Source organism: Meleagris gallopavo, chromosome 7 (assembly GCF_905368555.1).
Source record: "Meleagris gallopavo chromosome 7, MGAL_WU_HG_1.1, whole genome shotgun sequence".
Classification (NCBI taxonomy): domain Eukaryota; kingdom Metazoa; phylum Chordata; class Aves; order Galliformes; family Phasianidae; genus Meleagris; species Meleagris gallopavo.
Genome location: NC_139410.1, coordinates 10,500,458 through 10,513,910, shown reverse-complemented (window position 1 = coordinate 10,513,910; position 13,453 = coordinate 10,500,458). Strand labels below are relative to the sequence as shown.

General features: G+C 44.5%; 1 protein-coding gene across 5 annotated transcripts in view; it reads right to left on the bottom strand.

Moving 5' to 3' along the window:
- The window catches only part of SPATS2L (spermatogenesis associated serine rich 2 like), a 75,708-nt gene extending 63,750 nt beyond the window's left edge, over positions 1-11,958 (bottom strand). For 2 of the 5 annotated variants that reach the window (XM_085228290.1, XM_085228292.1), the window contains exon 1: positions 11,800-11,958. The gene's annotated coding sequence lies outside the window, so the exon portion shown is untranslated. Of the gene's footprint in view, positions 1-11,305; positions 11,701-11,799 lie in introns of those variants that run through there. The other 3 variants (XM_085228291.1, XM_085228293.1, XM_085228294.1) reach the window with 2 other exon arrangements.
- Positions 11,959-13,453: the final 1,495 nt, after the last annotated feature.

Sequence of the window (13,453 nt, the reverse complement as noted above, 5' to 3'; positions counted from 1 at the left end):
CTTCACTTGGACAATTAGTGTAAGGCAACACTTGGAATTTCCACTGCCTAAGAGAACTGCTGCCTGCTTCCTACAACAGCCATGCTTCTGACAGATCCTTCCACAGTTGGGAATGTTTACGTAGATGTGGGTTTTTTCTCCCTTCAATCTCTTGCTGACTTACAGATATCCCCAATTATTATTATTTTTAATTCTCTACCCTCAGAAACACTAAGAGAACTTACGTAACTCACTCTAAGCAAGCATTTGATGACTCCAGCAGATTTACAGAAAGCTCTCTTTTCACTACTTACTAATAAACTCACCTACACGTAAGAATTCCCAAGATGAGACTTTTTTGGAAACAACTACATTAAAGAAGAAATCCTTTGCAGCATATCAATATAATGTCATCTCAGATTTGTAACATCTTTCAGCCCAAAGATGATTTTTCATTTGACAGAGATTATTCTGTGGGACAGAGGTAGCAAAAGAAAAACTACCCATGCACCTCTGCTACACTGAGCTCTCAGTGCCTGTGTGCTTTGCAAGGATCAGCTATCTGGTCTGGAGATGAGAATTTTCACTGAAACAGATGAGCCCATGTATCAAAATTATTACCCTAGGGGCAGGAGGCTGAAGCTATATTCTCAAGTACTCAAAATGACACAAAATCCTCAGTCAAACAGTTACACCAGTTGTTTATTATTATCATTACTAAATAAAATAGTTTCTCAAGCATTCCAAGCAAAGCTTTGCCCTTTTTCCCACCCTCAACAAAGGATGCACAGAGTATACCTCAAAGACAACCTCCTAGCCATAGGTAGCAGATTGCCTGACAGCAAAAACCATTATTTGTTATCCCTTACTTTTAGCCAGGATCCTAGTTTCTGAATTTAATGAGTTTGTGCAGAATCCTAGAAGTAGTCCAACATACTGAAAAAACATATTTAAAATAGAAAATCTTTACAAGCAGCCAAATGGAATACTTAAGAAAAAAAAAAAAATCATTAAAGAAGCTGAGGAGGATTTACAGTTCTGTTTTGTTTGGATCCGTACAGTAGACCAGTCCATAAACAGAAACTTAAAAAAACCACCAACATTTGCTTTGTTTTATTTGAGAGTTGTGGGAATGCCAGTAACCAAGCAACATCACAAAGCTGGAGAACCCTGGTTAACACAATCACTGATGCCCTGATGAGCCAGGATACATTCGGTGCCAAAAGGGAACTCAATTTTTACAGACTTCAGTGGCCCTAAGAACACTGAGAAAAACATTCTGTACAGTTTGTGGACTCTACAGATCCCCATACATCTGTGTGAAAACCGCCAACTCTTGGCTGAGTTCTGCTGTCACTTCAAGTCCATTGTGAGTTTTACTTGCCAATTTTGCACACTGAGGGGCCAATCTGTAAGAGAAAGCTTTTCTGGCAGAGGTTGGAGAACTCAAAAAAGACAAAAAAAAAAAAAAAAAAAAGCATTGCCTCAGTGTTGACAAGTCGAAAATAATCGCCACAGATTTATTAGAAAATTCAGCCCAGACTTGTCTAAATATATGTATGTTAGCTTACACAAAATAATCTTAGAATTAATTCTAAAGAAGATAGGAAAAAAATGCAACCTCTAAAAAAATAACAATGTCATTTTCTGGGCAGAAACTATCCTCCCATTCACTTCCAGTAAATCAGAACAATTAAGAATTTTACAGCTCCTAGATTAATGACAGCTGGAATATCTCATTTCCAATTAACGTGCAATCACCACTGTTTTCAAACTGGCACGTCCTCCATGTAATCTGTCTTCAGCCTCCTAACAGAAGGACAGAAGCTGTAGTTCATACTTTGCACGCAGAAAATAAATTAGTCGCACTGTCTCTATCTAATATTTTTTCCCAGCACTTTATAAAGGAATTGTTTTTTTTTCAGTGAACAAAACCAAAGTAGACATTTTCTTAGTAATGCCACCCATGTATATACATTTCTAGACAGTCACAGTCTGACAAAGAAAGAAGTATTTTCATGACAATTTTCAAAAGAAATTGGTGCATTGTTTATCTAAATAAACAGCAGACAGAAAACATCTAAACGCACATGCTTTTAACTGACTGAAGTACAATTTTAGGAGAAGAAAAGTGTACCTACTGAACACAATCAGTGGGCAGTGGGTAATGCATCAAGGCTATGGATGCTGAGTTTACAATGCAGTTCAGTAGACAGTAACTGAGAGCTAGCACCACATCACACCCTGAGAGCACCTATTCAGCCCAGGAGCTAATGGGATCTTCCCTTCTTGCAGGAAGAACGAGGGCCAAGGACTCCCAGCCAGCTGCTTCACACTTCTCTTCCCCTCCAGGTATGTAGCAGTTGGACAGATAAATGCAATCGGAAAGGCATTACAATAGAGGTATGATGACAGAAGGACTGGCACAATAGAGAGGTGCTACAACGGAAGGGAAGAAGACTGCTCACCTTTATCAGAAGATTCCAGGATTGCACGGGAAAGCATCACCTAGGAGAGATCTCCAACCAGAGATCCTTCCCCAATGGCAGTCAGCCCTTAAACAGGGTCTAGGAGAGGTGCAGCCAGGCTGCACCCCTTTCAGTCACACAGCTGAATTGCCTTCACCTGTGCTCCCAGGGCTGAGCAGGTCCTCTCCGCAGGTGCTCAGCTGGGGCCATGATACAACAGTTCCCATACAAGGTACAAGAGCAGAACAGAGCCACAGAGCACATGCTCTGGGTTGTATATTTCAAAGTGCTCGGGATTAAGCACACTCTAACATAGAAGTCAAATCTTTACTTCCCTCCATGTTAAATGGAAAAATGCCCTTATGTTGTTGCATACAAAATCTTAAGAATGAAATCGTAATGAAGATGTCCAATGAAATCAGTTTACAAATATAAATGCAGCTCAAGACTTTTGAAGTTTTAATAGGAAGGAGGAGCAAACTACCCGGGGAACCTTGGTTAGATTCAGTCATGACATAATGAGATCCCACTCCCATGTGGTATCTCACATCACAGAGGAAAGCATGCAGACTTCTCTCATAGCCCCAAAACAAAAGGATCCATGAAACGCTAATTTATATGTCAAAGCAGACACTTCATGGCAATGACATATGAATAACAAAAAACACCCAAAGATTTGGGGCAAGCTTCTCATACAGGAAATTATTGCTTCTCTAACTGTTTAAAGGCCAACTTGGGCTTCAGATAAAATGCTTGTGTCAATCTTGCATCAAAGATGATTTTTTGCCACGATATTTTTAATACATTACAAATATTTTGTATGAAAGAAGCATTTTACACAAGATGTAGTTGGAAAAGGAACAATTATTTTAAGCCCTCATGTTTAAATATGGTAGCAGATGAAGGCAAAACTGTTGTTCTTTATTGCGTTAAGCCTTCTTTTAAAAACAAAACCAACCCTGGTTCCCAAAAATCAAAGTTAGTAACTCCAGAAAAACCTCGAAGTGCAGACTTTTGGTCAAAACTGATCTGTTACTCCCCACTCCTGAAAACAAGTACACTGTAAATGCAAAAGAGAAACGTGAGCTATGAAAGAGTGTGGTACGTAACACTGGGCCTCTAAGGAACCTATCTGATAGGTTTTCCTTCAGCACTGAAGACTTATGGTTAAGTATTAGAAATTTAAAGGAGACAATCAAGTTTTAAGTATATCTGAATATATTAATATACATAGTTATTTGTATATATTTGTCATATTAAAAAAATAAGTCAGCACACTCAACAGGAAGGCTCTTAAAGCATACTGGCTGCCAGCTGGCACCAGCTCCAGTGGTTTCCCTGTGCCATCCATAGAGCTGTCAGAAGAAATGCAAGTCTGCAAGTGCCTTGCTCTCTGCATGACCTTAGAGTCCTACTTTAAGAGTTCTAGATATCAAAATGAGTCACCCACACTAGGACTTCTGGCACTGCAAGAAATGGCACGGCCTATGAGTCTATGATGCCATTTGACCACTGCCCTCTACGACATTGCTTCTGAAAAGCAGGACTCTAAATTCCCTGGCAGTACATTGAGGATACAGAGCCTGAAAGGCAGAGCTTGGACTAAGCACCGTACTGAGATACAAAATATCCTTGCTTTCTTTGTCTTTAGTAACAGTAATCTGTAGGTTTGTCTTTTTTCTAATTCACAGAAACTTTAATATCAGTCTCAGATAGTGTCTAAAAAGAAGATACTATTTTCAACTTCAAGACAGTACAACTAAAATAGCGAATGTTTCGAGAGTGCGGTATTCAATGTAATTGCATTTACATTACTTTGTTCCTTTGATATGATTCAATCTAGTAATAACTAACCTTTTACAGTTTAACAGACATTGCAACCGCAAAATGATCCCTCTTCCACTTAACAAACCACTTGCAATAGCTTAATTAATCTGGTTTCACTCTTTGGCAACTCTCATTTAGAAGAATTGAAAGGTACCATCCACTTGCAGTCTAATCTTCAGAGAACCTGACTGCACACAACTGCAATTAAAACTTTCTGTTGTTATTACCTCCGAAAACCCAGCATGAGGATGGCAATTAGAAGTTTCCTACCTTTCCCCATCTGCAGGATAACTTGCAAAATGAATAAATATGATTAGGGCCAGATAGAACGTAACTCAAGGAAATTATGTTAAAATGCTAACATGGGAATATCAGCTCCTCCCATTAGCCAAGAGAAAGGTAAGCCCGTCATTCTTTGTCAATGAATGGCAGCATAATGGATGAATTTGCACCCATAACCATCTGTTGCAAGATCAGGCAACAGTAGAGTGACTTCCCAGAATGTCCAACGTCTGGCCAAGCTCAGAATTTCCTTATTTTTGTAAGCTTAGTCTATTTGTTATTACAAAATCAACTAAAATGCTTCACATTATTGAGCACTTTTCATTTCAACTCACTCTGTGGACTGTGAGCAGGATCAAAGCTGCCAGGAGTTTCAGGACTGTGCACTACAGGAGCACCTGAGCACTTATTCCAGTGAAAGGCAGCTCGCTGCTCCACAGCTGCTTACCATGCGGTATTCCCACACAGAGTCAAACACCCATTCACATCAGAAGTGCTGCAAAACTGCTAACATAGCTAAAGTGCTGACAGGGCCTTGGAGGGAAATATCCCTTCCTCAGGAACTGAGCTGCAGAGCACCAAGATTTTATTTATTTCAGACACACGAAGGGTTTATACCTCCAAGAGGAAAAAACTGCGAGGTCACACACGGTGTTGTGATGCAGACTCAATGTCACATCACTGACACTTCAATGGTTAGAGCCACCTTGTACCAAAAATAGCAGTACAACAAAAAGAGAGGATAATTTAATAGAAATATTTAAAAAAATCATAAGACAAGATACAGAATTAACACCAGTATCACAGAAGTACAACTTCACTGATGATTTCCTGCATGAAGCATTTGACAGATAATGTAGGATGCTATCCACAGCCCTTTTTCACACACAGATAAATACTAGAGCTATAAATAATAATGAGATAAATAAACTATTATAAGATATAGACTATAAGACTGTAATAAACTAAGATAAATAAGATAAATACACTGAGATATAAAGCTCAGCATCTGCTCAGCAAAAGGCTTCCCCCAACACACTGAGCCCTGATCTTGTATTACCACCACACAAAAGAGACCTTTGCTGTAATCCACCACTATTACTACCTCACAAGCACCAATTCCCACAGGAGTACCTCAAAAGCCACAGTTGAGAACCTGGTGCGCTCTGGCTGACAGTGCTCCTTTCAGCCCCCAGGGGCTTCCCCTCTCATTATAGGTCTTTTCAACCACAGCCACAGCAGCTGCTCTACTTCATTTGTATTTGCCTCACTTTGTAGACACCCTGGAAAATATACCAAGCTGCAGAACAGTCAGACAAGAGATGATATTAGAGCCCATCTTCCAAACGCTTTCTGCTCATCTTGCCTTCGCGCTCCTGATCTGGCTGCCTCTCTGTTACCCAGATGCATCATGCCACCTGTTCTAGCTTCCGCCATGCTTGTACACAATGTAATTTGGCTGTGGAGGAAAAAGCTCTCAAATTCTTTAGGGATTTTCATGAGAAATAGATTCCCTTTCCCAGTGCAGTAGCAAAGCAGCCCCAGTACACGGAAAGCCACAGGAGCTGTGAAAGATTCCCCATCTGAGTGCTGTATAATCACTCTGCCTTCACGCTATCACTCTCCTCATCAGCTCCAGAGTTGCATGCAAGGAATGCATGCTCTGATCCTAATACTGAAGGACAAATTCATGCCAACAGCTTAAACTAGCCAGCTCAAAACAATTTACAGTCAGCAGTAAGTTATTATTGGAAAGCAGCGTTACAAAAAGGCAACACTTTATTCAGACCAAGTCTGAAAGTTCTAAATCAAATCCCATACAGACTAGTATGAATGCATAAGGCAGTTATTCCCTCCATCAACACAGCATGACAATTCCTGCAATGATGGCATTTTGACACTTGCAGGTTTTTCCATGGTTATTACAAATCACAGTCCCACTTTGTCTGAGTGCCACCATACTCAGACTGCCGCGGAAGGCTTTTGGTACATTTAATTAGGCACCAGCCATCACACAAGAAATTCATTTAAACATTAGAAGTGAATTGTTCAAGAGAAATAGAAGGCATATGTGGGACATATACATAAACCAGTACAATCCGAAAAACGTTATTTACATGTTATGAAGAAGTAATTCAGTCTGAAGTGACCATCTGAGTATATGCTTGAGAGACATCTGAAGCCCAGATACTCCTTATTGGCAGATGCACCTAATCTCAGAAGATCTCAAGTCCCAGTGTCCTACACCATTAGCTGCAATAAAACACCAGAAGAATTACCATCACCGAGAAACGTCTCACAGCACTGTATAATCAATGAATATATGGATGTTATAATTAAGAAATATACAAGAAAGTTAGGCTAAACAGGTTATCATGCTAAAGAAGAATGGATGGAAAGCTTACCCTTGTCTTGGGCTCGCTGAGAAGACTCCAAGAGGAGCGATCTCCAAAAAGAGATCCTCCCCCAGTGGCAGTCAGCTCTTAAATGGGGAGCCAAGCTCCACCCCTTCCAGTAGCACAGGTGAATTGCCTTTAGCTGTGCTCCCAGAGCTGACTCATTGCTCACCTCAGGCGGTCAGTCAGAGGTTCAGTGATTCAGCAGTCCCCATATAAGCACAAATACTATCTTTTGATGTTGTTCCAGGCAAGGTTCAGCAAACATTGTGAATTCTTGTACAGACTTTGCTGGGGCAATGGCCATCCACCCACCTACCCTGAAGCAGAGGATGTTTATTCTGAAGCACTGCCAGGCAGGCAGGCCTCACCAGCACCAAAGCTCAGTGAGACTGCACTGCTGACAGGACAGTTGTAGCAGCTCCCTTAGTGCTAACTCATAACATAGCCACAACTTTACAGGACAGTCACACCTTCAGGAAATCATGCTCACTGTCCGCTCAGCCGTGCACAGCACAATCAGATAACACTGCTTGCCACCACGCCAGCCAGCTTACAGGAACACAGCTCATGGAAACGTCAGGTTTAAGTTACCTACCACTTAATAAAATAATAATAATAATAACTTAAAAAACCTACAACACCAGAACAAAACCAAACAGGCCTTTAGCCAACGAACATCAAAATAAATAAAACTACGCTAGTTTACACAGACCAAAATCTGTCTCCAGTTCTGAGCTGGTATATATTGATATTCACACATGGGTGAAGCTTTTTTTTTTTTTTTTTTTTTTTTTTTCCCTTTCAGCTCTTACCTCAGTAGTTAGAGGATTAGATCCACCAGTAATTTAAAGGCTGGATACAGTATCCAGCCATGGGCATCTTTTCAGTCAGCAAGCCACTAGAGAGGGTGCTGAAAGGCTTATTATGAAGGCCAATCACTATCCTTTTCTTGAATGACCACATGAAAATCAGTAACAATACATTGAAAGGGCCTTTTGTCTGAAGGAAAAGGACTAGAAGTCACAAAGTATTGCAGATTCATTTGTAACTCATGTCTTTGGGAGAAACTGTATAGCTTCAGTTAAGAGCAAACCAAGAAAGGAATAAGCTCTGAAAATGTTATGTTACAACCGTTTCCTAGTGTGAGTATACCGAGTGTATTTTTAGATTAACCTCTCTGTATTCCCAAAGGATGGGCAGGCATTCTATATTAGTTGTTTTACAAGATGAGTTGAAAATACATACAGAACTTCGACTTTATTCCAAAACCCTATTTAGGGTCTGCAGCACTGTTTGCCTCATCTAAATGGAAAAATCGTTGGAAGCATTTTAAGTACAAAGTCTAAGAAAAGTATAATTGCTCCAGGATAACAACAAAGCATTGTGACTGCTGTTTAACAATCACTTGGTAATAGAGCAAATTTCCTATGGGGACCTCCTCATTAAAAAAGATTTTTTCTAACTGAGAAACCAGGATTTGACTCTTAACTAATTTTGAAGTCTATTTGTGAAGTCCATCACAAAAACAGGGGTCAGTTATGTCTGATGACTTCTCATGAGTAGGGAAACATTCTCTTCTCCTTCCACCCCAATCACACTTCAGTTCTGAGGCCTTACATGCAAATGCATACACAAACTTTAGGCAGGAAAGACAGTGGAGGCTCATAAGCGAAAACAGATTTCTTCTAATCCATATAGCAGAACTAGGGGAATTACCACACTTCCACTCAGAACCAAAAGTCCCAGCTGTTAGACCTGCCCTCTTCACCCATCTGTTCCACCCACGTGTTGTGAAACAAAATGGTCAGAAATAATGGTTTTCACACCATAGCATCCCAAATTTCCCATTCCTCGTGCTCTCCCAACCTCTCCTGAAATTAAGCAATATGTTTTGTGCACACTGCTGGTGAAGACTGCAAGTGTGAGCTGGATGCAGCCTTCCCTACCACCTTATCAACTCACACCAAGAGAGGAGCCAGGCTTTGCTGCAATACCATATGGCACCACCAGAGCTAAAGGCTCTGCTGTGAGAATCACAAACATGCCAAATAGAATAGTTTAGTTGGAAGGAACCTCCCAAGATCATCTAGTCCAACTGTGAACTATACATACACTTGAAACAGAAGTCCTGGCGTGCCAAATACACCTGCAAGTAAAGTACATCATCATTTCTCATCCCCAGGACAGCAAATGCAGAGGCAGAACAATCCTGCACTATCTTCCAGAAGCTCAAGGTTCTCAGAAACAAACAGGTGAGAACTCCGCAGCCCCCTGCTAATCTTGGTGAAGTTCAGGGTCAAGTTCTTCGATATAATAACTCTTCCAAATTAGCAGGAGGAAGGTGGCAGACCTTCCTACCAGAAGTCTAGACTAAAACAAATCCACTTTGCTATTGAAGTTTACCATTTTACATCTTTCGTATAGGAAAGGGAAAACTTGAGAAAATTGGTGGAGCACCTGAAAAAGGCAGAAAAGACAGAAGGGTGGAGAAGCACAAGGATGGGGACAGAACACAAAACCAGGGAGGATGGAGGAGACAACAGCAATAGCTGTGGGAAAGCATGTTTCTCCAGATCAGCACAGACAACAAATCCTTAACATTATCTACAAGTTAATTACAATCACCAACTAGTTGTTCTTCTTCCCTTGATCTCTGTGCAAAGCCTCACCGCCTCCTGCTCCTAATAGTTACACACTTTCCTTTTGAAACTGTCCAGTTCACAGTGAGGAGTTTGGCCTTTCCTCTGGATGCATACAGCACCACTTCAGACTGTTTTTAGGCAATGCCTGAGCATTTCTTTCTATCCTGGATGACTAGCATTGTTTAACAGTGTTCAAAGACCTCTCAGGCCTGGGCACTGAAAACACAGTTAAACACGGGGCCTAGAATGACAACAGAAATAATGCATGGGTGAAATGGAACACAAATGCAATGATGTGGGGGAATTAATAGCTGTAACTACTGACAAGGCATGGCTTTGTTAATTCCACTATTGCTACAAGAGAGCTCAAAGAACATGTGAAACTCAGTTCAAGACATTATAATCTTGCATTCCCTCTTAAAAACTGACCCAGACCATAGGATTCATTCCCGGCCACAGATTTCCTTAAAACTTGGAAAACAACAAGTCAGTGATTTGCCACAGCTTTGTTACCATTTCCTTGAGAAAGGTCAGGAAAGAAAAACTGATCTAGACTGAGAAGCAAACCTTCTCCAACACAGACGGTACTCAGAGGCATTGCACTGAATGCTTAGGCTCATTACTAAATGTCAGACAACACAAAGATCCTCATGTACACGCTCCTTCTCCGGGTAAATGAAGTTCAGAACAGCTGCCATGCTCACAGCTGTGGAAGCAGACCTTTTGGCTAGAAGCAGTCCTGAAAACATTTCAAAGGGTATTTAATTTCCTTCATCTTAATCACAATGCTTTCCTAAGCGGTAAATTTTCCAGAGTAGTGACCTTGCCCTGTTACATGTTTACACAGCACCTGATACAGTATAATCATTATCTCGACTGGCATCGCCTTACATTTAACAGAGCTTCCTGTTCCTCTAAAAGGCCAAATTTCTTCAGCTCCCATATCACAATTTGTGGGAGAACGCTCACCCTAGCAGCAGCGTTCAGCTCCAGCAGGCTGAGATGAAGCCTCACAAAGCTCAACCTGTTCCAACCTGGAAAATCATTCCATGTTTATACATTTTGACCACATCCACAGAAACAATGGTGGCCGGGGCACAGCGCCCTGCTCAGGGCAGCTGAAAGGCTCCATCCAGCTAGCAGCATTCAACAGGTCATTACCCACAGGGCTCCTCTCACGGCCAGTGCAGATCCATCCCTGGCTAGCCTTGAAATTTGGCAAACAACATTCTTTTCCACTCTATTTATAAAGTTTTAGTTTAGTCTCCTTGAATAATTGCATTTTGAGGAAAAGGGAGAAAGATGCTCCATAACATATGCAGGGAATTCAAATCAAAAAGTTACCAGAAAAGAATTCCCACAAGAAAAACCACAGTTCCCTCCATGCACAAAAAGCTTAACGCATTTCCAAGCTAGAATCAACCAAACCGATCCGGGGAACATGACCTGCAACGGAACAGAAGGGTTACCCGCGACACCTCTCAGTTCTGCCAGTGAAAGCAGCCTGCTAGTGATTCACACCGCAGGGTGGTGGGGCAGAGGGTGGGGAAGAGGCGTATGCCGCCCGCTTACAGCTCAGCAAAGGCAGCGCCGCACCGTGCCAGAGGTAACACACAGCCAGCCCGCCTGCTACCAGCGAGCCGCACACCGCGCCGTGCAGGCACAGTAAGGGAGACAGCAGACGTTAAGAATAAACGACCCCGAGCACCTCAGGGCAGCGATCGCGGCGCAGACGAGTAAAAGCCTTCGACGGCTGTGCAGAGACAGCCGCGAGGGCACAGCGACCTCCGTCCCTCCTCGCCGCGGTACTCCCCGGCCCGCGCGGAAGCGCAAAGCAGCGCTACAGAAGCGAACGCGGCGCCGCCTCAGCGCGTTCGGCCGCCGGGCAGCCGGGGCTGCGGCCGGCAGGAGCCGGCGCCGCGCTCCCGGGCGCGGTTAATCATCGACGGCCGGGGCCGCCGCCGAACGGCCCGGCTCCGCTCCGCACACGCCCGCCGGGGCCGCGGGAGGGCGGGCGGCTGCGGGCAGAGCGGGGCCGGGCCGAGCCCCGCCGCGTCCCCGTGCCGCCGGCCGAGCGGCCCCAGAGTACCCGCCTCTCCGGCGCGGCGGCAAGAAACTCCAGGCGGGCGGGCCTCCTCGGCGCCGCTTCCGGCTCACACCGCCCCGCGCAGGTGCCGAGCGGAGAGCGGGAAACCGCCTTACCTCGCTGCGGCCGGGCCGGGCCAGAAAGCGGGACGAAGAGAGGAAGAGAGGAAGGGAGGAAGGCTGCGGGCGGCAGCGACCGCGGGACGCTGCGGTGGCGCGGCGGCTCGTCAGGATACGCCTCGCGCCCCTCCCCGCACGCGCGCGCCACCCTGGGCCCGCCCCGGTAACGGCCACCGCCCCCGGCAACGGCCGCGCCGCGTTCCCCGGCCCGCGCGCGCCCTTGTGGCACCGCACGCGCGCTCCAGGAGCGGCGGACAGCGCCGGCCCCGCTGCCGGCAGCTCGAGCGCTTCTCGCTGAGCGGAGCAGAGCGGAGTGAGCGACGTAAATCAGAGCCGGCGCGTGGCTCTTCCTATCCGCGAGCGCTCCTGGAGAGCGTCGGGACGTGAGAGCGCGCCTCAACCCTTGCAGTTATCGACGGTTTAAAACAGTGCCTAAATGCTCCAAAGAAAACGCGCGGTCTGGATTGTCAGCACAAAGGTGAAGGAGCAATACATTACGATCCCCTCACGGCCAAACACTGGGACACGCAGGAGCTACGAGAAATCACAGCAAATTTCCTGTAAACAACTGAATCTGGATTTCCTATCAGCATCTGTGTCCCACAGATTGCCCACTGGCAGTAGTACCCTTAACCCACGCACACAGTAGATCTCATTCGTGCAGGCGTTAAGCTGGGCAGTCCCAGCATTTCTTCCCAGAGCCCTTACTTTACCTCCCTCTTGCTGCCCATGGCGAGCGGGCTCCCCGGGCGGCAGCAAAACGGCCCTCTGGTGCCGCCCAACAAAGCTGGGAGGCAGCGCCAGCCCTCGCTGCTTTCAGCCAACTCCCCAGACTGCAGTGTGGAAATGCTGCAGACTGGCATCTTCCTCCCGGCTCCGGGTGCCCCAGTGGACCACCCTCGGCCCCTCCTGCCCTACTCAGGCTGCAAAGGATTCTCCCACCTCCTTCAGAAAGCTGGGCGCAAAGCAGATGCTCAGCACTAAGGTGCAGCCAACAAGCTCACAATTTACATTTCTTTGGGAATCATGTCTTCAGAAGTATTCAGATCCTTGGTAAACATTGGCTTGTTTTAAACAGCATCATTTTGAACTTCCAGGCTTGCATCTGCACTCAAGAGTGCTCCTGCTCACACTGCTGACACCTATCTACTCCCTAAGATGCGTGAATTTTGCCTGGGAGTTCTGGAAATGATTCTGAAGTTCAAGAGAGCAGAGCATTATGTCCATAAATCAAGGATGCTGCTGAACTTCCTGCACGGGAGAACAGATGTGAACCATGGGCCTGAGACTCATCCAAAGGTCTGCAGTGGAAACACACAGGATAGAAGGTTCTGAGGGCTTTACAAATTGCATTTGGATGGGGGAGAGCAGGGAGAAAGAGAATGTGGGAAAAAGAATAGTGAAAAAGGATCCTGCTGTTTAGCTCATGCATAAACTGTGTGTGCTCAGCCAAAGGTCACTCCTTTTATTTTCTCATTAATTTCAGTGATGGTGAATGGTATATGAAGAACGACCTAAAAATGAGAACTGCCAGGAATAGCTCAGGTTTTTCTGCGACAAAGCAGAGGAAGAAAAAACTGTGTGGCAACTTCATTCTGTATCTTTAGAGTCCTTAAAAAATAGTGACTGAAAGAAAGTTAATTATTTTAGC